At 44.1% G+C, this 23,040-nt stretch overlaps 1 long non-coding RNA gene across 2 annotated transcripts in view; it reads left to right on the top strand.

The window, feature by feature from the left end:
- Window positions 1–23,040, top strand: part of Gm29683 (predicted gene, 29683) — a 158,985-nt gene that overhangs the window by 40,559 nt on the left and 95,386 nt on the right. Inside the window, exons 2-3 of one of the 2 annotated variants that reach the window (NR_131144.1) lie at window positions 11,657–11,771; window positions 12,125–12,284. The exons of the other annotated variant lie outside the window; for it this stretch is intronic. This is a non-coding gene — a long non-coding RNA (predicted gene, 29683). The remainder of the gene's footprint in view (window positions 1–11,656; window positions 11,772–12,124; window positions 12,285–23,040) is intronic. 2 annotated transcript variants of the gene reach the window in all.

Here is a 23,040-nt window from a genome sequence, read left to right as displayed (position 1 = left end):
GACCATGACTGTGACAACTCTTACAAAGAAAAACATTTAATTGAGGCTGGCTTATAGTTTCAGAGGTTTAGTCCGTTATCATGGTGGCAAGCATGGCAGTATGCAGGCAGACATGGTGCTAGAGAAGGAGCTGAGAGTTCAACAACTTGATCTGCAGGTAACAGGAAAGGAATTGTGTGCCACTGAGCCTAGGCTTCAGCATCTGAGGCCTCAAAGCCCACCCAACAGTGAGAAACTTCCTCTAACAAGGCCAAATCTACTATAACAAGACCATACTTCCTAATAGTGTCACTCCCAATGGGCCAAGCATGCAAACGCAAGAGTCTATGTGGACCATTCTTATTTAAGCCATCACAATGACACACAGAAAATATTTAAAATTTCATGTGATATATATTTTCTAACAGTTGGGACTTCTAAATTAAAATAATTTGTGAATTGTTATGCGTACATCACACACTGTTTATATATTGAAAAAGGAATTTAAATGCAAAAAAAGGTTTATACGGAATTACAGTCATGTATATTTTTGCTATAACCAGTTTGAAATAATATTTAAGTTTTGCAACATACTCACACATGTATCATGATGTGGCCATGATGAAGCCTGTTGTATCAAAGCAAAATATACATATTAAGAGAAGCTGGAGTCGGGCAGTGGTGGCACATGCCTTTAATCCCAGCACTTGGGAGGCAGAGGCAGGCGGATTTCTGAGTTCGAGGCCAGCCTGGTCTACAGAGTGAGTTCCAGGATAGCCAGAGCTACACAGAGAAACCCTGTCTTGAAAAACAAACAAACAAACAAACAAACAAGCCCCCCCAAACAAACAAACAAAAAAAAACAACAAAAAATAGAAGCTGGTAGGAGAAAAATGTGACCTCTGAATCCTTCCTATTCAAGCTTTCTATCTACCTAAAACTGTACACACACACACACACAAACACACACATACACACAATACACACATACACACACATACCCACACATATATATACACACATATACACACACACATATACACACACACACATACACACACATATACACACATACACACACATATACACACATACATACACATATACACACATACACATACACACACATACACATACACACACATATACACACATATACACACACATACACACACATATACATACATATACACACATATACACACACATACACACACACACACACACACACACACACTCACACACTGAATGGAATGAAACCTAATGGCTCAAGTTCTCACACACACTCAGCACATACATTCAGTCTTTGTAAACTTTTTGAAATAGAACATTGCTAAGCAGAAGCAGTAGTGAAGAGGCAGGACCAGCAGCGCGCTTCCCTCTCCTTTCTACCTTTTTCATGTTTCTATTGCCTATTCAAAACAAACCAATTTTGGAAGAGTAAGTGCCTCTATTACATATTCATAGTAAGTTGCAAATATTAAAGCCATGTGGCTGGGGGTGTGGCTCCGTGGTAGAATACATGCTTTGCATGTGTAAGGTCCTGAGTTCAATATCCAGAACCCAAACAAGACAAAGCAAACCACTACACAAGAAAGAGGCCCCAACTTGGGAAATGCCCTAAGGCTATGCTTTCATGCGGTACCCATTTTTAATGGTGAACTTTTCGTGTCCTATGTTCCTGCTACATTAGGAACACCTTGCTGGGGAATGGCCCACTTGGGTAGGAAGTGGTGGGTGTGCTCAAATAGCTCAGGGATTTTTTTTCTCCCACTTCCACGGCTCCTACTCTTCCTAGCACCACACATTTTCCTTTGTTCCTCACTTTGGAAGGCTGGCTCTGGATGTCTAGTCAGCATTCAGAGGTCACTGGATGGAATCTATGCTGGAGCCCAGGGGCATAAAAGAAGGATGCATCATCTCACAAGGCGAGGGAGAAAGGAAAGCAAAAAGGAAGAAAGAAAAAGAAGAGGGAGATAGAGAAGAAGAGAGATTGAGAGGAACAGAGAGAGACTCAAAACCATTGTGATAGGTCACAGGGGGTAGGTCACAGTGGGTAGCTGTCCCAGCTACTTCTGAAAAGCCAGGTTTTGGTAGCTGGGTCTTGAAAATGAAAGGTTGCCATCAGATTTTCCAGCAAAGGACAGAGCTGGAATTTTGCCTGATTCTTCTCCATATCAACCTTGGAAGGAACACCACACAAAGAGACTAGTTCCTATCTGCCACCATTTTCAGCGTCTCCTCTACTGGGTCTGGTAGACGCATTAATCATTCAGGATGTCCATCTGTGTCGCTGTCATCTGGGCTGCTCCCTATGGTCAGAAAAGCAGCTGACAGGCAAATGCCAGACACTTGGCTGTTTGGGCCTTGAGTGGTGGCTGAAAGAGGAGTTACTTCTCTTTGCCTACATTTTAACGTTCCCTGAATCCAATTTACTCTCACAGAATTAGACCTTCATGCTCAGGGAGAATGGATCAAAGTCAGTTCCTTTTGGCTTCCTTGGACTAGTATAACTGAGTTTTAAATATCATCAAACAATGTCCACAGACACACACACACAGACACACACTACACACACACACACACACAGATACACACACACAGACACACACACAGACACACAGACACACACACACACAGACACACACACACACACACACCATTCTATCAGTAGTTATTTGAACAATTTGGTTTTCACCTAATCGGTTAATGAATGTTTGGTTTTAAACACAGAACTGCAGTGTTAGCCTGACCTGACTTCCTCCCACTGGGCCGGAGCACATCTCAACTTCACAGCAAGCTGCCACCAAAACTTCAACACAAGGGTCTTCAAAAGGCACACATCCAAATCACAGCAGAGTGAATACCAGGAAGTTTACTAAGCTAGGGAGTATTATTATCAAAATGAACCTTTGTTTAGGATATGTGGCGCCTCCTGGAAAGTTCTCCACAAAAATTGAATGATTGGTTCAATGTGAAGTTCTCCAAGCACCAGAAGTGCTGTGATCTTTTCAGATGACGTAAACCTAAGCAGGTGCTGAAGGCTGCTGGCTTCAGCATCCCTTCAGTGAGGAGTCTCTAACCGATCCTTCAGTTTATCTTTAAAAGTGCACCTAGAAAGTTTTAGTCCTGCTTGTAGAAATGAATCAGCAACATCAGAGAGTAAATAATATATCCTGACTCTCTGAACTCTCCTTCAGATTCTAAGACACATTTTGGGGTTTATAGAACATGTGAAGTTTGTGTGTGCCTGTGTGTGTGATGCACGAGTACGGTGTGCGTACCTGTCATGTGGAGGCTAGTGGAAGGTCTTGGGCGTTCTCTGTCACTTCCCTCCTTATTGTTTTGGCACAGAACCACTCACTAAACCTGGAGCTGGGCCAGCAAGTCGCAGTGTCTTCACCATGCTGGATGCTTTTTATGCTTTATCTAACTTCTTTGTTCTTAACGTCATCATTGGGCATCATTATTCCCATTTCCCAGAGGAAGAGAATGACCTTAGGGAGGGACCACCTTCACTGTCTTTGCTGTGACTGTTATGAACAACAGCAATAACTGTACTTGTCTCTGAGAAAATCCTCTTCTTCTGAAAAACATGACTTGAAGAATCCTTGAATACATTTATAAATTAAAAACTATTAATATTCCTATATTAGAGAGTTAAGTTGTATATTCAATGCAGTGCAGGACATTTTATGAAGTATAGAAGTTAGCTCCATCAAAGTCTTTGGATAAAGGAGAAGACATATTCTACTTGTGATCAAAAGACTAATCTTTTATATTTTTGAATATCTATACTTTTTGGGTTTTTTTTTTTTGAGACTCTGTGTGTGTGTGTGTGTGTGTGTGTGTGTGTGTGTGTATCCCTGGCTGTCCTGGAAATTGCTCTGTAGATCAAGCTGGCCTTAAACGCCCAGAGAGCTGTCTACCTCTGCCTCTCAAGTGCTGAGATTAAAGGTATGCATCACCACTGACCAGCCTATGTTTCTGGTTTTTTGCTACAAGGTTTCACTGTGTAGCTCTGGCTGATCTGGAACTCACTATATAGATCAGGCCGACCTACTTGTCTATGCCTCCCAGGTGTTGGGATTAAAGGTGTGTGCTGTAGTGCCCAACTAGACATTCTTAATAACCAGAGATAGGTGCTAACAAGATGGTCCAGTGGGTTAAGGGGCTGGTGACCATGTCTAACAACTTGTTTGATTCCCGGAAATCTACAAGCTGTAAGGAGAGAAAACCAACTCCCACAAGTTGTCCTCTGACCTACACATGAACACACAAATAAATGTAATTAAAAATATGCACCCCCCCAAAAAAGTGTCTGCAATTATATGTAGATTGTATTGTGTGTATGCATGCATATATGTGTGTGCCAACTAATGCCTACTTCTGTTCTTTAGTCAGATCAACAGGGTTTTCAATATTGTTACCAACATTTTTCAAGTTAAAGCAACCATAATTTATGTGATAGCAAAACACATGATAATAAGAGTATATTAGGGGGCCAGAGAGATGGTTCAGCAGTGAGCTCTTGCAAGAGGTCCTGGGTTTGGTTTCCAGCACCATATGGCAGCTCGCAACCATCTGTAACTCTAATTCCAGGGGTATCTGATGCCCTCTTCTGGCCTCTATGCACACCTGCACACATGTAGCACACACATGTACCTGCTACACCCAGCAATAAAACAGTCCATACACACACCTTCAACCTTAGTACTCAGCCTGTGTAGGCAGGAAGACCCAGAGTTCCAGGCCAGATTCAGTTGCACAATGAGTTTGAAACTAGCTAGGGTTACACAGACCCTATCCTAAACAACAAAGCAAAACAAAACAAAATCAAAACCAAGCAATAAGACATTAGATCTTGGGGTATTATAGTATTGTTTTCCTTATGCACAACTATCATACTGTATGATACTGGTAACCGCTGGGCATTACCCAGGAGGTGAAATTCAGCACAAATAAGTGAACTGGAAGAATTATCAATACAAATGATAGGAGACATGGATACCTCCATAAATTCAGTTATCACCCTAGGTAGTATGTGGTAACCTATGATGGTGTCTACTGATGACAAAGGGAATCTTCCTATTGGAATTGGGTATTCCCAGGTGTGTTCCTCGGTAACCAAGCTCTCATCGTCCATATTTAAACACATCCAGTTCACTCAAAGGGATTAAAAATAAGGACACTTTCTTTGAGAAAGAAAGGATGTGTGGAGATGTGGCTCATTTAACAATGTCTGCACAAACCCTTGCCTCGATTAATTTTATTTGTTGAGATTGATATGAGCATCTTATGGAAGGTGAAGTGACTTTCATCTGTGCATTAAGAGCACAATAAGTTCCAGGAGAAGTGCCATTGCATATGGCGCCACTTGGAGCCAAGAGGCTGCAGCCCCTTGATGCTTTGTGGACCTGTATCAATCTTTCTGCCCCAGCATCTCCATATCTCCTCCCTCCCTACCATATTCACATATGCACTGTCATCATGGGAGAGATGGAAGTTTATTCTGCATAAACAATTTGTCCGTTGGCCGTTCTCTGAGTCTGCCAACCAGGTTGCCAATTCTGATGTCGACACCTGTCCATTTGGAACAGGAATGAAAACAGCCACTCACTTCCTAGAAGCCATCAAACACCCTGTCTGTGAACAACAGCTCTCCCTTAACTGCAATATGGGCAAGACATGAATGGGTCACGCAGACAGATAATTGCTGATCAGATCCTTCAAGTCTCTCGGTGTCCTCGAAATTGAAACTTTCATATCCCTTCAATACAGTGCAGTTTGGGGGAGAGTCACCATTTTAGGGCTGTGTTATAAGCTGCTGAGGCTTCATCTTGGTTATGGAATTGGATTTCATTATCAAGACTTGCTAGTGAGAGGATAAAGTCAGTGGGTATTTTCAGGTGGTTTTCAAAATGACAGTCTCCTTGTGGAGATAATGCAAAAATTATGTCCAACCACATTGCAGTAAGATCCTGGAAAATACGCATACTTTCTCATGGAATCAAGGATATGTCTTACCAGCCCCCACTTGTGTGTGTGTGTTTGAGAATTTGAGTACCGGAGGCCCTTTTGACACTTCACCTTGTGCTTTCTCCTTTGTCTTATGGAACACTACCCTCGTCTTTGTGGCGGGACATCCTCCTGAATCTTATGTGGCAAATATTTTAGTCGCTGCTGCCAATGACTTGCAGATGACATGTCACCACTACAGTGAACTTTCAGAGCAGCCTGGACTCTGCCTTTGGGAGCTTCCTGCCTGGCAGAGGCTGGGGACTAATGTGGGTTTAATGTTGTTATGAACCAGGCAGCTGAGCCGGGCAACAATACGAGTCTGTTGGACATGTCTTCTGGGTTGTCACGTTCAATTTGCACATGACCTCCTGGCCAAAAAATGGGAAAGAAGTGGTAGAATGTGGGACTGAAAGCTCATATTATTGCTTTGACAGCTTCACTCATCTAGAAGTAATGCAAAATGCAATTTATATTTATACACTCTGACCTCCTGCACAGAAAGGGAAAGTATCTAATGATGGGCCGAGGTAGTGGAGGAAGAAACAGATCTCAGTACAGCTGGAATTTGTCTATGTTTCTGCTCTTCAACCATTCAATTACAGTCAAGAGACAAATGAAGCAGGGACCGTGTACTGGTGAGGTAGAGACACAATTATTTTATAGTGACTGGCTTCTGGCTTTGAGTCTTGGCAAGGGAGGCCACAACACGCCTTATTTCACTGGAGACAGATAATCTGCTTGCTCCCACCGGACAAAGGCCCTCTGCTTGTAGGTGCGTCATTATGCCCATCAGAGAGGAGAAAAGACACCAGCCAGTCAGTGACACTCCGGGTATGCACTTGGAAGTTCTTGAGAGAGGCTGACATGTTAATCCTATTAACCAAGATAAATCAAGTCAGGCCTGGTGGTAACTGGGGCATTATTCACTTTTGAGTGGAAATAGGCAGAAGGCAGAAAGCATCATCTTCTTTTGTGGATTGGGAAATTTACTGGCTTTTCCGTGTCCCTGAACAGCTTCATTTTGAATAGAACCCACCAGCTAACTGGGGGAATGAGGACATCATTGTCTAAATCGTCAGATAGGACCTGAGTACTCCAACTAGTGTTTTAAATGAACAGTGGTTTCTGTAAAAGTTGGCTGTCTGGAGCAGGGGAGAAAATTCTGGGCTTTTTGTAAGGATGGAAAGGGACAGAAGCAGTCAGCTTCACAAAGCTTGTGGCACGGCAGAAAACTGTCAAGCTACCACTCTTGGCTTGGGTGAAGAGTCTTGCTAGAGACCCACAGATCAAACTTGAGAAGAAAACAGAGAAGCGGGAACAGAGGCTGATGAGGTAGAAGAGTGTTGTAAAGTGCTTTCCCATGCTGCCATTGATTCATTTTTTTTTCTTCTTTAGGGGATTAAAAATAAATCTCTCCTGCTTAAGTTGTCCTAGATAGCAAACTTTTCTCTACTGTATCTCCCCATTACATCTCACTGCCTACTTCTTATGTAGAATGCTCAAATATCTTTTTTCAAGCTGAGCACAATGGACTCTCTGTGGAGGAATAGTGTATGAACCTCACTCTCGGACAGAATCAGTTCAGTTTCTCTGTTTTATCAGTTTAGGGCACACAGTTTTCCATCTCCCAGAAGGAAATCATCTGCGGAGTTCAGCTGGTCAATTTCTCGGGTTTCCCACATTTTGACAGTATTGATTTCAAGTCTTAGTAGCTTCTTGGTGCTAGTGAGGGTAGTGTGTGAAGTGAGAGAGGCACACAGGAATCAGATGTGTGTATGGGGTGGTGTTTATCTCCTTGGGGGACACCCAAGAGAGACATACTCAAGTATATCGTATGTACATTGTATGTGAGATGTACATGGTATATCAGAGATGTACTTATGAACACTAGATAAGATATAAAGGCCAGAAAGCCAGGGGACAGTGGGCTCTTATGTTGAATGAAGACAGTCTCACATCTACCCTCCTCTCATTGGGAACACAGAAAAGATGATCACAGTGAAGATGCATAAATGGGAAAGTGCCAATGATATGGTAACGCTTGTCACATGATTTCCTAACATGGCCAGCATCTCCTTTGTCCCAAAGACAAATTAGTAATATAGTTGCAGGAGCCCTGCTTTGGTTCCTCTTTCCCAGTCCCCTGTCCTCATTGACCTGAATTCCTAATTCTCCTCCCTTACCAGGTAATACCACCATTGACTCCCTAAACTCACCAAGTGTTGAAGGCACAGACACAATGTCTGGGAGACCCTGGCACCACCAAAACCCTTACTTAGAATATTCTATAGTGACTTCTGGAAGGGTTGGCCAGGTAAGAAGTGGTGTGGTTTCCTAAATACATCGAATTAGTTATGGTCAGGAGTCTGTGAAGACAGATTACAGCTCCAGCACCCACACCAAGAACAGGTTGTCCACTGGGAACACAAGCTCAGAGGCTGGGCACTTCCCAAGCAGGTGAGATTCAGAGCTCTGACCACCTTACCAATTCAGATGTGCAGTGGGGGACAGAAAACCATGCATAATTTTTCCTATTTTGATCCCGGGGTTATGGAAATACTTATAGGACAGTTTGGCCGAGGAAAATGATGAAGCATTTGATAACTCAGCGGGGTGGGGGTGGGGGGAGCTCCTGGGAAGTTGACCGTGTAGTAATCTTAAAATCCTTTTGTCCTTCCCTCCCTACTTAGCAAAGCATTTCTCTTCCTCAAGTCCACTTTGTCCAAAGAGTAAAGTGTAAACAGGGACTTTTATTTGAGGACTGCTTCTCAACAGAGTGTAGTATGTAGCCTCACATGTCCAGAACTTTCTCAGCACCGAGCTCCTTGATGAGGGTTGGACATAGATGCAGGTGAGAGACGCAGGCGCAGGCGTGGGGTGTCTAGGCATGCGACCCCTACCTGAGGCCTCCTAAAGTGCTAGGGGCTTTCCAAGTTGCTAGTTCTCTGCAGCCGGCCCTGCAGGAGTTAAAGCCCCAAGACAGACAAAAGCGAGCCCGCGGTGGCTCCTTTTCTCGGCTGTCAGCTGCAAATAGAACCGCTGCCCTCTGGACTTTAACTCCCGACAGAAAGGGCATTTTATTACAGGCTATGACAAGTTGCAGGGAGACCGCGGAGAACTCAATAAGAAGTAGCGGCGAGTGGAATCAAAAAACGCTCGGAATGTTTGGAAGACTGAGCGAAGATGGCTCCAAATGATAGGTGTGAGCGAGACTCAGGGTCGCGGCTGCCGACTGGGCGGGGTGGGAGCGGCGCAGAGACACAGCCCGCAGAGGAGGATCAGATCGCATCTTCGAGCCTTCGATGGCCTTGCAACCTATACCCAGAGCCCATGGCCTACAGCTCCCTCTCTGTAGCCGCGGCCTCGCTTTTGCAGCTGATTGTGCCATAAAAAGCTGGTCCTATGCCCTCCCCAAATTTGCAAATTTGTGTGTTTTTCAAAAGCAGGAGGGAAATGGAGGCTTCGCTTTACCGGGCTGTTTTCTTCCTGGTCCTCTGAGAGAACCTGCTTTTCTGTAGCCCAAGACCAGCCCTTTTCAAACTTCTTTTAGACTTTATTAGAATTATCCCCACTCCCCACAACCCCTCCTGAAGTTAGGCGAGCTGGCGAGAGGTAGGGAGAGAGAGAGGGGGAGGGAAGGAGGGAGGGAGGGAGGGAGGGAGGGACAGAGAGAGACAGAGACTGAGAGACAGACAGACAGACAGAGAGAGAGAGAGAGAGAGAGAGAGAGAGAGAGAGAGAGAGAGAGAGAGGAGGGAGGGAGAGAGAGAGAGAGAGAGAGGGAGAGAGAGAGACACACACACACACACACCAGAGCACAGACATTTTTCACTCCAGGTTTTTTCTGGTCTAGGGTCTTTCGAGGTCCTGATTTCTCAGGGCTGGGGAGTGTGTCCTTCTTCCTGCCTCCCACCCCCAGTTCTGAAAATGCTTTAAATCACCTATATCCCGTGGAGAAGCTGTCCAGACCTGTAGAATTTGCTCTGCTTAAAGTGCACTGTGGAGTAGGAGACCATGCCAGAGCACAAGCACCCCAGCTGGATGTGGATCTTGTAGGATTAGGGTTGGCCTGAGGATGGCGGCTCAGGTGGAGAGGGCTGAAGGCTCAAGAGACTTCTGAGGAACGCTGTAAAGCAAAAGGTGGGATGTTTTTATCCCGACGTCCGCCCCAGAATCCCTTCCCAGAGAGTCAGAGTTGGCGGTTGCCAAAGCTAGCCCCCTCGCCAAGCTCCTTTGCTTGAAGGGTCCAGCTCAACCCAAGCCCCAAGTTAGAAAGACTTTTGATACTATTACTCAGGGCGCTGTGCAAATTGTTACAAAGAAACTGCAGTTTCCCCTTTCCCCTTCCGTTTCCAAAACGCATGCAAGGGAAGTGTGAGCGATCTTGTCTAATTCGGTAATCAAGGCAGAGAGAGTAGATAGATACACTATAAATTCATAGCTTATGGCACACGTTTCCCCCCTTCCTGTGTCCTGCTTGGTAAAACAAAACAAAATAAAGCAAAATATAGCTGGAAGCTTGTGGGCTCCTGTTTAACTAGAGAAATTGAAAAAAATCCAATGTTTTAAAAGATTGTAGCTCCAAACAGACGGGATCTTGGACCCCTTTTCCAGGTCCCCTCCAGGACACAACAGATCAGTTTCCTAAGCCTGTTTTCTCAGCCCACCCCCACTTTTATGTCTGTTTTTTTTTCTTTCTTTTCAGAACCATTTCTTCTTTTTCTGTCAAAGCTTGTCTGATTTTGGTAAATAATAATTATTCGTACTCCCTGGAACCCTGTTACATCCCCTAACCACCTGCACCAGAGTACAAGCACACCCTCATCTCCAGTGTCTAACAAAACTCAAAGAAAGTTCATGTGGTTAGAACTGAGTTTGAAACAATGCCTGGGGTCCCCATTGTGTGCCGAATCACAGCTGCAAAAATGGATATGAAAATTAAATAGCCTCAAAACTAAGAGCATGAGGGGAAACACTCCACAAGACAGAGGATTTTTTTTTAATTATTACTAACAGTGAGGTTGTAAGATGAATGTAACAAGAACTATTGCTTCTGTCAAGATGAATCACTAGCAATAATTAGACCATAGAAAGAAAACTCTGTGTCTCTCTTCTTATGTTATTTTGTTAGAAATCTTTTAGAACCAAACAAATGCAGAAAAGTTGTTCTCCAAACGGCTGTTTACTGCTAGTGGGAACAGCTTTGTGAAATGGTGTTGTTCTTTTCATTTAAAAAGTAGCCTATGAAATAAAAATTTAAAAACCTGTTAAAAAGTTCCTTCAGTATTTTGATTTTGAAACCGGTTGGGAGAAAGACTTTGTAAAGGAAATGACTTCCTTGGCATGGTCTATGTAAATGTGTATCCTTAACTATCTGAGAGGATAATAGGGGCCTTAGAGGAATAGGAGCCAGGTTGGGGATTGTACTCTCTGACCCTGTGTGCATCTGGGGAAAGTAAAAGCAAAACTTAGCATTTAAGCCTGCCGCCCCTTCAATCTGGAATCTTGTTCTAATTTATACTCCAGAATGTAACTCCAGGCCTTGAGCTTTCATTTTCTTATCTGTGTCTATGCACCATGCCCTTCTCTTCTCCTGGAAAGGGCAAATTGTTGAAAGAAAGAGGCATACATCTTGAATTTCCCCCCATCCTTCTAGAAAGAAAATGAACAGGGTGGGGTGTGAGGCAAAGGCACTGGAAGCTATGCCTCTGAAAAACAGTCGTCCTGCGGAGAAAGGTCACCTACAGACAGTTGAAGAAAGAAATGTCATGGTAAGTGAAATTACTCTGGCTTAGGTGGTCTTATTGTGGGAAGGAGATGGGTAGGAGTAGCCCTTGGGAATTGTGTAATGGAGGCATGAAGTGGGAGCAAACTTGTAAGGAGCGATCATTGAGAATGGGATGCCTCCTCCAGTGCCAACTTTTGCAAACATTTCAAGTATCTTGCTGGAGGTCTGGAAAATGGGCAGCAAGAGAGCACCATTTGCTCTAGGAACGCTGTAGGCTGTTTCACCTCCATTGCTAAAACAGTTGGGGGGCATTTTGTTGTTTGCATTTCTCCTCTCTTCTGAGACTCAGAATAACAAACTCAAGTGGTTGCCCTCACCCTTGTCTATCTTCCTCAGCAAACTTGACATCACGGAAGAAACATGACATGTGGATTATTAAAGAGCAACTGGCTGACTTTTAACCCTGGGTGCATTGCTCAGACCCCATTACCTGTGCATTTATACCGGGAAGAATTACAGGGTATATGAGCCACAAAGAGGAGATGACAAAGCAGAGGTAAGAGGTTGTAAAAATATCAGGGAAAGCAGGATGTAGATCTCACCATTTTCAACACTTAAATGGATGAGTAATACATTTCAGAAAATTAATTGCTCCTTTAAGAAGGGGGGTCAGTTTCTAAGTCCAAGGAGAAAGAGATGGATTTGAAAAAAGTGCAGCATCTTCATGCTGACTCTCAGGCACTCAGTTTCTCAGGGTTAAAAAAATAAAACAAAACAAAAACTCTTGTTTACTTAAACAAAGTCTTAGCTTCAGAAACAAAAGCTATATCAAGGCATTTTCTATCTCTCCTTTTGGATACAACTTCTACCTTCATTCAGGTATAAGCACTTCTCAACTGGTGAGAAACTTTGTTGCTATGGGTCATGGTCCACAGATGGTGTTTCCTAAGTCAGAACTTTGTAAAACTGTAGAGAACTCAGAGAGTATTTAATTTGCGCTGCTAATAAAATGATAAAAATAGCAAATGGAAATCATTCAGATTTTCAGGCAAAAGTGTGTGTGTGTGTGTGTGTGTGTGTTGTACACTAATCAAGCCTTTATTATCTTGTGGGTTTGTATTTCTGGTCAGTTAGTGATGGAATAAAATAGGGAAGGATTCATCAAGTGTCTAGGATGTTCTTTCAAAATTAATAAGAAAGGGATGTATAGCAAGCTAATAATAAGAAGTGCTAATAAGAACTGTTACTGTTGCTCTTTAGTCCTTTGGGTACCAATTTGTATATCCTGTTGCCAAGGCAAAGGTAATTATTGAATCTATCCTAAATCTGAGTGATGGAGTAGTCAGAAATGACTCCATCTGACAAAAGAGCCAGGAGGCAAGTGATGGATACTATTGTCCAGACGTGACCCTCCATTAACACTACCTATCAGCATCTGGATCCTGTCACTGGTCCCCATCCCAGAGCCAAGAGGACTGCCTGGCATAGTCCAAGCACTTCCAAGGCTTCTAAGCTCATCCAACCCTTCAGCAAATGAATAGGCAAGGAGGCTACCCTAAACCCTGGACCTTCCATCTCCATCTGCCTTAGTGCCCCTCTCCAGACCCATTGTTTGGCAGGTGCTGGCAATTTACTCCTTATCTTGCCCATTTATGAGAGATTTTTTAAAATTAATAACAAAGGGAGAAGTGGTATTAATATTAATTAACACCATAAAATAAAACAGATTTGGGATCTCGCCCAGGGAATCCTCACAGTCTCTAATTGGAGCTTTGGAGAAAGGGGAGGAGGAGGAGAGGGGAAAGGGAGGGAGGGAAAATGTGTGTGTGTGTCTGTGTGTGTGTGTGTGTGTGTGTGTGAGAGAGAGAGAGAGAGAGAGAGAGAGAGAGAGAGAGAGAGAGATACAGATGACCTACTGGGTGACAGGCACAGGTTGGAAGGGTGACATTTTATTGTAAGCCTCCCAATGAAAGGAAGAAAAGGAAGGGACCAGTCAATTTAATGCAGGGACCAAGAGTGCAGGAGTGTTGCTAAGAGACAGAGATGCTGGTAAAGTTCTATCACAAGCCCTACTCTGACCTTATGCAAATAGAGGCGGCCAACTCTTTGTGGAAGGCTGAAAATTCCACCCCCTGTGTCACCAATACCTGGCATCCGAGCCTTTCATTCAAATGTTCTCTAAAAACACACACAGAGGATGTGACAAAGTGTGACACATCTAGGGGTTTTAGCGCACAGACACACAAACCTCACTAGGATATGGGAATAGTGATAGCACTAATAATTTTTAAATGGGAGGGGGGCGGTCAATGGCTGAGCTTCCTGAAGAATTGTCACCCACCCTTACCTTCTGTCACTGGCATCTTCCTTTAGCTGTAAAGTAATCTGAAGAGTCAGAAATTGCCCTCTCCTTGCAGAAGTAGAAGCCTATTAAGATACTGAAGTAGCTCAGAGTGTTGTCATAATTCACACCCGGAAGAGTGTGAGAGGGGAAAGTGCGAGGGTGGATGGATAGGCTGAGAGAGCTTGGTGCAGAGCAATCCCAGTTCATCTTGACACCCCCCCCAAGTGTGTGTGTGTGTGTGTGTGTGTGTGTGTGTGAGAGAGAGAGAGAGAGAGAGAGAGAGAGAGAGAGAGAGAGAGAGAGAGAGAGAGAGAGAGAAAAGAAATTTTCATTCACTATTCATCTGCCCACTCTGGTAGAAAAAAGAAATTTGGGGAAATGAGTCTCCTTAGGGAGTTGAATACTCTTAGAGTTCACGTGGGAAGGCGGACAGGACACATCCCAGTGAGCTAGTGACTCCGGATACCAGCTGTGAAAAAGGGTCTCATCATCCTAACAGAGGGGTGGGGACTTAGGTAAGTGCCTTTGAGGACAAGCCGAGGGGCATGCTCTGCCACCTGGCCCTGGGTGCCAGAAGGTGAGCTTTGAATTAGAGCTGGATGCTGGAACAGGCTCTGACCCTTGGGCTCCAGGGAGCAGCCCTTTGTGAGACAGAAGAGAGAATCCTGACTTGGAGCTCCAGTGTCTGGATTCCCCACTTTCTGCAGCACTTTCTTTCTTGTGCAGCCTCATTTCCACACGTGTCCCACTCCCTTTCACCCCGAGTTAACTATTGGTTTTTCCCTGAGTTGGAGTATTAGGAAGCCATTCACCAGGCCAAATGAAGCACCTAAAAATAACTGCTCTAGGGTACCAATACAGAGAAGTTGCCCATCACACAGAGAAATAGGTTATTTTCACAGTTCTTTAACCACCCTTGGAGCACTGTAGTTTTGGGGAACTTGAGGACCTTGGGGCTGGCTGGCAAGTAGAGGACGGGTAGGGCTTTTCTTAGCAGCTGCACACAGCCCCAGGGACTACTGGGGAGGACCGAGGGCGGCTAGACCCTGACCCAAACTGGAAAGCATCTTGCTAGGTTCCCACTCATTTCCTACAAGGCAGGAGAACAGGATCATTTTCTCTGAGTGAGGGCAAAGCCCAGCGCACACAACTTGGAAAACTCAATTTAGTCAGCCTGCTTTTTACATTCCACTCCCTCCCTCTCTTTTGATTTCAAAATTGATAACAAGCCCACCGCTGCGCATCTTTATGATAATAGTTGCAAATGAGTACGGTGCTCCCCCTACCCCCTCGACTAGGGAGCGTTTCAAGCAGTCAGTGGCAAGTAACTTCTCAGGATAACTTCTCCCTGAGATCTTCCCCCTCCCCTTTTAATGGTGGGACTTTTCATAATGTGCACAATACTATTAAAATTTCATATTAGCACTGTGTATGGTGAACTTTGTAATGGGAAATTCAATAGCTGCTGTAAATATTAATGGAATATGAAATGAAGCCACAGCCTCGACCAGCCCTGACAGTAAAACGGAGTGAGCATGTGGCGGCCCCGGGGCGAGAGAGGCCTTTCCTCTTGTCGCTCTCGCTTTATTACATTAGCGCCGGCCTCCCCACGCCGGCGTGGGCTCAGAAGCCGAGGCGCAAGGGTCACCCATGACAAATGTCCCCGTGTCTCGCCAACAGGCCCCGCCTGGCCCTGCCACTCCATCTGCTCAACAGGCCCCTGGAGAGTGCTTGCGGGTGTCAGTTTCGGGCACAGAGCTCTTGAGAGCGCCAGGTTTCCAAAAAGATAGCAGTGGTTCGGGTGCCTCCTCAAGTCACCGCTCCCTGGACCTGGGGAGGGGACAATTCCAAGCGCGTGTGTTAACGAACTCCAAGTAGCGTTCTGGGGTTGAAAGAGGTACTTTGAAAAGTCAGGCTCCCACTCCGGTCTAGATCCATGGCCCACCTTCCCCAAGCCCTATCCCAACCCGACTCTAGTCCGCAGGACCTGTCTCAGAACTCGCCTTAGGCTCTTTTTGCTGACAGCTGCCATCACCTACAGGGGCCCGGAGCAGTACGGGGGTCGTAAACTGACCCACGGGCGCCGGTTCACTCCGCCCCCAGCCTAAACCATCCGGGCAGTCGATTATCAGAGTTTAGGCCTTGGAGCGGCAAGCGCAGCCTTTTCTCAGTCGGGAATCTTCCAGAAACCACTGGGGAATGTGCTGCGTAGACTGCGGGAGATCCAGTAGTTCTTCCAGCAGCGGAGGGGCAGACCCGGCCTTTTGGAAATCTGGGGTTCCTGCTGGGGAGGACTGCGCGTAGGCAAACGTAGCCATCAACACCTTGTGCTGCGAGTTATTTCTACCGGCTGAGAACGATCCAGAATTGAGTGGCAGGCGACGGGTCTGCCTGCTCGCAGTATTTATTTTGTACCGACAGCACTTAGGAGACCTTAGTTTCTAGTTGGGACATTAATCTCCACTTGTTAGGAGATCGGCTGTCACCGTTGAGCCTTCCCACTTCTGAAGGCCGATGGTGTCCCGAGCTCCGAGCTCTGCCACACGCTACCTGGACGGTGGGGACAAGCAAGGCGGTGAGCAAACCGCAGGGGCAAAGCGTGGACACGGCGGGCCCTGCCGCCGATCGGGAGATGCCTGGAGGGTGGGGTTGGGGGAGTAAAGGAGCCCAGGACGGTAGCGAAGGGTTCCCCTTCTATTTTTACCTCGTAGAGAGGGGCGAAAGGGACTCTTTCTTATTGCAAAGATGGTTTTTAAGGCAGGACTCTCGGCTCAGAGGCGCAGCGTGCTGGCCGCCGAGTCGCGAGTCCTCCCATTTCACCGCCACTGACTGCAGAGTCAATTGCTACCTCCCTTTTACCACCCGTTTAGCTGGGGACGCGTTTCCATTCCATCTACCCCCTCCCTCTTTAAATTGTTTTCTGCCCAGTTTCTCTTCGCTCCCGGAATCAATCCAAAGCAGCGCTGCTGCTATTCCCTCATTTGCTCTCCGGGTACCCAAACATCAGGACCCAAAGGAGAGGAAATAAAGATAGGATTGAAACGCTCCAGGGGTTCCCAGGCAGAGATTGCTTCAACAAGCTAACCCTGTATTCCAGATCCCCGGCATTGCTTCAAGTGTGGTTTGCTGCTGGTCATGAACCCTTGGCCAGTCTGTCCCTCCTCCTCAGAGAGCTGAGCCTCAGCACTTCTTTGGCGCCACTAAATGCACCCCAATCCCCCAACCCCCACCAGGATCTTGCAACTTTTTCCGCCTTGCCCCTATAAAAGAGTTACACTTTCTACGAAGACTTAAAAAAAAAAAAGACAAGAAATGGATATAGGTTTTGTAACCGTTAAATAACTTTCCCAGCGTGTATTAAAGGAAGATTGTATTTTATCAACAGCTGATTGATGCCCGTGTGATCCTGTCGGTTTGTCTATAGTATCATATTTATTTAACCTGCTGGGGGACCGTGTTCCGGGGCAGCCTGTTCACGCTGACAAGAGCGTGCACATTACACACTACCCCAGGTATTTTGATTGATTGTTCCCACCCTAAAGCCTTTGGTTCATAATTTAGCACAGCGGGTTCTGCATCACAGACTAGGCTAAAAAAAAAAAAAAAAAAAAAAAAAGAATCCTGTAAGAGATTTCAATGAACAACTACTGGCAACAAACCGTTCTCTACCTGAAACCCCCAAATATTTTAATATCTTAACAATCACAAAACATTCAACTCTTATTTACCCCATTTTTCAGAAGTGGTATCAGAGAATGCATTTTGAGACTGTGGCTGGACCAGTCAGTATTTCTTGAACTAGAGTTGAAGTGGTGAGGACACAGCTCCCCCCCCCCCTCTTTTTCTTTCTCTTGCAATAGCAGGCTTGGGTGCTGAAGGAGCAGGGAGAAAAGAATGGGCCATCCCCACAGACGCTTCTCCTGTGTGGCTTTGGAATGTAGTTCATAAGGTCTTTTGCTGGAATTACTACCATTGTTTAACTCCACGAATGAACGAGGAGAGGCTCCTTCTTTTGTTTTCCTTCAGAAGACAAACTCTTCAGTGTACCTAAGAAACATTCAAAAATATTTGTGTACTTAAAAAAAAAGTAAACCACCTCAGCTGTCTAGCAAAAATGTAACCTGAAGTTAGTAATACCTACTGCAGAATCCAGCAAATACTCTCTCTTCTCTTAAGGGATTTCTAAGAAGGCAGCTTGTTGGCGAAACTTATTTTTCTGAGCCCCAGCAAAAGCACATGTTTTACCTCACGTGCATTTAGCCAATTGTTTTGGCTGTGATAAACATGGGAGACTTCTTCCTGTATTATTGTTGTTCTGGCTAGTAATGGTTTTTTGTTGTTGTTGTTGTTGTTGTTTTTTAAAGGATGAGAAAACAAGTTTGAAATGTGTGTTGTTTCCAGTGATGTAATGATGCTGTGTGTGCCTGGTAGTCTTGCATTTGTCTTTTAGAGATTCTTGAAGCCTGTAAGGTCATCTTGGCAGCATCCTGTATCTAACCAACCTCCCTCCCCAGACTTTATTTTGGTATTCTAGGTTGGATGGGTTGGCCATTATCACAATGGCCAATGGCATGAATTTCCAGGATGTAGATATGTAGACATTAAAGAAAGACATCAAGGGAATAATTGTCCTCCCATAAGTCAATATAGGTAATACAGTGCCCTCCTTCACTTCTTAGGTTATTATTGGGGCAAAACAATTTTTTTAAAAAAATCTATCTAGTGATAATAGATACTGGTGATAGCAATCATTAAAACTTCCTTCTTCGTTTCTTCTTCATTTTTGAATATTATTCATAGAAGCTATCTTTGGGCTTGATGTATGCGTTTAAATAAGGATAAAGACATTAACCAAGTTTTATATCCTCCCATTTCTAATTAACATTTCTTTGATTGAATGTCCCTTATTTTTAATGCTGCCACTAGAGCCTTTCTTCTATCATCACACTTGGGGCATGTTTGGGAGATCTCACTGGTAGCCTTTCTTTGCCAGTAATATCTTGTTCAGCCACTCTTTTTATCTCTAGATGTTGCTATTTATCCTTAGATGATATTCAATGAAAAAGAAAAACTCAGAATATTTGAAAACTCCAGGAAAGGCATCTCTCTGCTGAGAAAACAGCCATGATCAAATGTTAAGTACAGACGCAGTATTCAGAGAGAAAGACAGGGCACGCTGGCTAAGGAAATATTTACCCAGGCCTCCATGGCAGCCAGGAGCACTAAGGCAGACCAAGTGCAGTGATGGGAAGGACAGTGGTTTGTTTGTTTGTAGTAAACAACTCTATGCAATTTAATCACTCATGCTAAGAAAGTATTGAGGTAGCCTATGAATCTATTTGTGGCCATTCTTTTTTCTCCCCAAAGCCTTTAGAAATCATTGGTTTACATCCAGAATGATCTTTTTCTTCCTTTCTCCCTTCCCCTCCTCCCTCCCTCCTCTCTCTCTCCCTTCCTTTCTTCCCTTCTTTCTGAAACAGTGCCTCACGTAGCAGTGGTTGACTTCTAACTTGATGTGTCCTTCTGAGGATGACCTCAGGTTTGGGACCTGTCCTACTTCCTGGGCGGACAGACATGTGCTATCTTGCCTTGTTTATGCGGTGCTGGGATTGACCTCAGGGTCTGGTGTATACTCAGCGAGTGCTTTAGAAACTGAGCCACATCTTGGCTCTGTGGATAAACTTTTTGAAAAACAAAACAAAACCCTACTATAAGTGTTCTTTAATAATGAATAAAACCATCTCGTAGGTTGTTTCTTGAGGAATTTTTGGATTAGTTTAAATATATGCTGATACATACACATACAAATTAACCTCTTTGAAGTCTGGCTTACTTCTTAATCATATAGCTCTGGGCAGGCTACTCCATTTCTCTGTCCCTGAGTTCTTTTATGTAGAGAAATATTAATCATATCTGTTATCAGGGATTGTCAAAAGTGTTATGTGAACTAACTCCCAGAAGCTCTTAAAACAGAACTGGCAGGCATAACTCCTAACCACCAAGCAGCTATTGCTATAGGCCATGATATACACTGATGTTTTAATATCATTATTGAAAATATGTTTTTTTTTTCTGGTCACCTGTGATGTTGTACGACCAGATGCTAATTCTCAAACTAAGGATGAATTGGTTTAAGCAGCTAAAAAAAAAAAAAAAAGTACTGTGTGTGCTCAAGTCTCAGTGGAACAACACTGCCTCCAAGGAGCGAGACAATCTTTGTCTGTCTTGTATCTTAGGTTCAGGACACACTACATAACCTTATATGTAAAGTGAAAGAACAAACTTCAGCTCCAGAAAGTGGTGAGGATGCCACCAAAATGTCTGCACACCACATGCACACTGAGTCACAGAGACTTGGCTGTAAACCCCTCAAGAGCCAAACAGCTATGTCCTCATTTCCCAGCCCCGTTCCCCATTATTCCAGAAGGACATCAGCGTACTTCTTTCTCACTCCTGCAATGTGCTAGGCACCTGCGTCCTCCATCGCGTACTTGAGTCTCTCTGTTAATCTTTAACATGTCAGGGGCATTTCAGCTTTCTCTGTTAAAAGCATCCTTTTGTAACATGTTTTAGATATGCACTATCAGGTTATGCAAGGTCGAATTTATTCCTAGGAGAAGGTGATATGTTCTGGCAACGCGTTAGACTGCCAATTAAAAACTAGGACATTAATGTATATATATATATATATATACACTATATATATATATATATATATATATATATATATATATTTAAAAAATAAAAAAATTGTAGGTTCTGCTGTTTCCTGACCCACATGTTGAGTTTGGGGTTACAACAATACCAGCCTCAACTGGAAACTGTGGTAACATTACCTGACTGTGTTGTCTCTTTGTTTGTGAGCTGGTCTATTGCCCCTCCCAGCAGCAGTAACTTGAGAGCTCAACTGAAAGTGGAGTTCCTGGGAGGTGGTGGACAGAGCCCTCCCCTCCCCTGCAGGTCACCATTGGCCTCTACAGAACAAGACTTTCTGTTGTTACAGTGAGATCCTAGGACTTCAGGGATGAATAGTTTTCATTTTTGTTCCTCCCCCAACGATCACCTGGATCAAGCCGAGCCAGAAGCTGGTATCCTCAGGCTTATCAACATCAGTCTCATACCAGGAGCCACACCCTTCCTCTCTTCCAGTCGGTGTTCCCTGCCTTACATGAGTCTTTTATTTACAATGCCTTGATTGTCATAAGGAGGTCTGTTTCTATTCTGTATGTATACCAGAAACACAGGAAGTCCCAGGACACTGAACTTTGTGGACAGTTAACTTGATCTAAACCTGGGATGGACTTTGTACATCAGATAAAAAGTTTTCTTCTAGATGTCATTTGCTGTTGCTTGGTTTGATCGGACAGTGAAGTTCAGGTGTTAGAACTCAGCTAGCCATTTCTCACTTTTCCCTAATTAGCTTTTGTTTTGTTTTTGTTTTTTTTAAAGATTTATTTATTTATTTTATGTATATGAGTATACTGTAGCTGTCTTCAGACACCAGAAGAGGGCATTGAATCCCATTACCGATGGTTGTGACCACCCTGTGATTGCTGGGAATTGAGCTCAGGACCCTGGAAGAGCAGTCAGTGCTCTTAACCACTGAGCCATCTCTCCAGCCCCACCCATCTTTAAGGTGAGGGTGAAGAAGCTGGGTGGTGGTGGTGCACGCCTTTAATCCCAGCACTTGGGAGTCAGAGACAGGCAGATTTCTGAGTTCAAGGCCAACCTGGTCTACAGAGTGAGTTCTAGGACAGCCAGGGCTGCACAGAGAAACCCTGTCTCGAAAAACCAAAACCAAACAAACAGCTTCTCTACCGAAGGATTCAACAATACCTCTCCTGGGCATATATCCAGAAGATCTTCCAACTGGTAATAAGAACACATGCTCCACTATATTCATAGCAGCCCTATTTATAATAGCTAGAAGCTGGGAAGAACCCAGATGTCCTTCAACAGAGGAATGGATACAGAAAATTTGGTACGTTTACAGAATGGAGTACTACACAGCTATTAAAAATAATGAATTTGTAAAATTCCTAGGCAAATGGATGGATCTGGAGGGTATCATCATGAGTGAGGTAATCCAATCACAAAAGAACTCACAAGAAAAAAAAAAGAAGAAAAACAAAAACAAAACAAAACAAAATAACAACAAAAAAGATGAGGGTGAAGGCTATCACTGAACTATATAACCTTTCTTCCTGCATCTCCCAACATTGTTCCACAAGTCTGAAATGAATCTTTGAGTTTCTCATATTCAGGCAAGTAGCAGTGTCAGTGTTGCCTTTAAATCACCAAGGCGTACCCCCTAAGATCTGTTGTCTACTGTGAGGTTGAAGGAAGAACTAGAGCCCGTCTCTAATTCATAAATAAATTCCTTTCTAAACCTTGCTCCCTTTGAGATTTGACAAATAGTTAAACTAGTTTACATATTTCTTTTGTCTCCTCTTCCTTTTAAGCACAGCTCATAAGTAAGCAGACACCTTAGCAGGCTTTCATCATAGACAGCTTGTTTTTTTTTATTGCCTTTTTCATAGCAGAGCTATCAAAAATAAGATGATGCCCAAAGATCTGGAGCCTGATCACCTTTCTTGCTGAGTTTAAAGAGTCCTGAAGCTCTTTAACTTAGCCCCAGTTATGCATGAGGGTGGCTGCGGTGTTTGCTCTGCCCCATTTTGATGGAGAGGGTAATGTGTTTGCCAGATAAGGGGAAAGGGACCGGCCACAAACACAAGGCTCTGTTTGATAAACCCTGACATGGTTAGCCATTTTTCACACACATGAAAGGAAGCTTTCAGAACCAAAGGAAAATAGAGGTGTCCATTCAAGCTTACTCATGTTTATCAAGACAAAAAAAAAAGTTAAATAAAGAAAGCTGGCATCCTGTAGTCTATTAAATTAATTAGTTCCAGAGCTTATCATGAGGTTGAAAAGTTGGATAACGTACAAGTTTGTTTCTTTTAGT

Source organism: Mus musculus, chromosome 7, assembly GCF_000001635.26.
Source record: "Mus musculus strain C57BL/6J chromosome 7, GRCm38.p6 C57BL/6J".
Lineage (NCBI taxonomy): Eukaryota > Metazoa > Chordata > Mammalia > Rodentia > Muridae > Mus > Mus musculus.
Note: the sequence above shows the minus strand (reverse complement) of the source record. Positions and strands in the feature narration are given on the sequence as shown.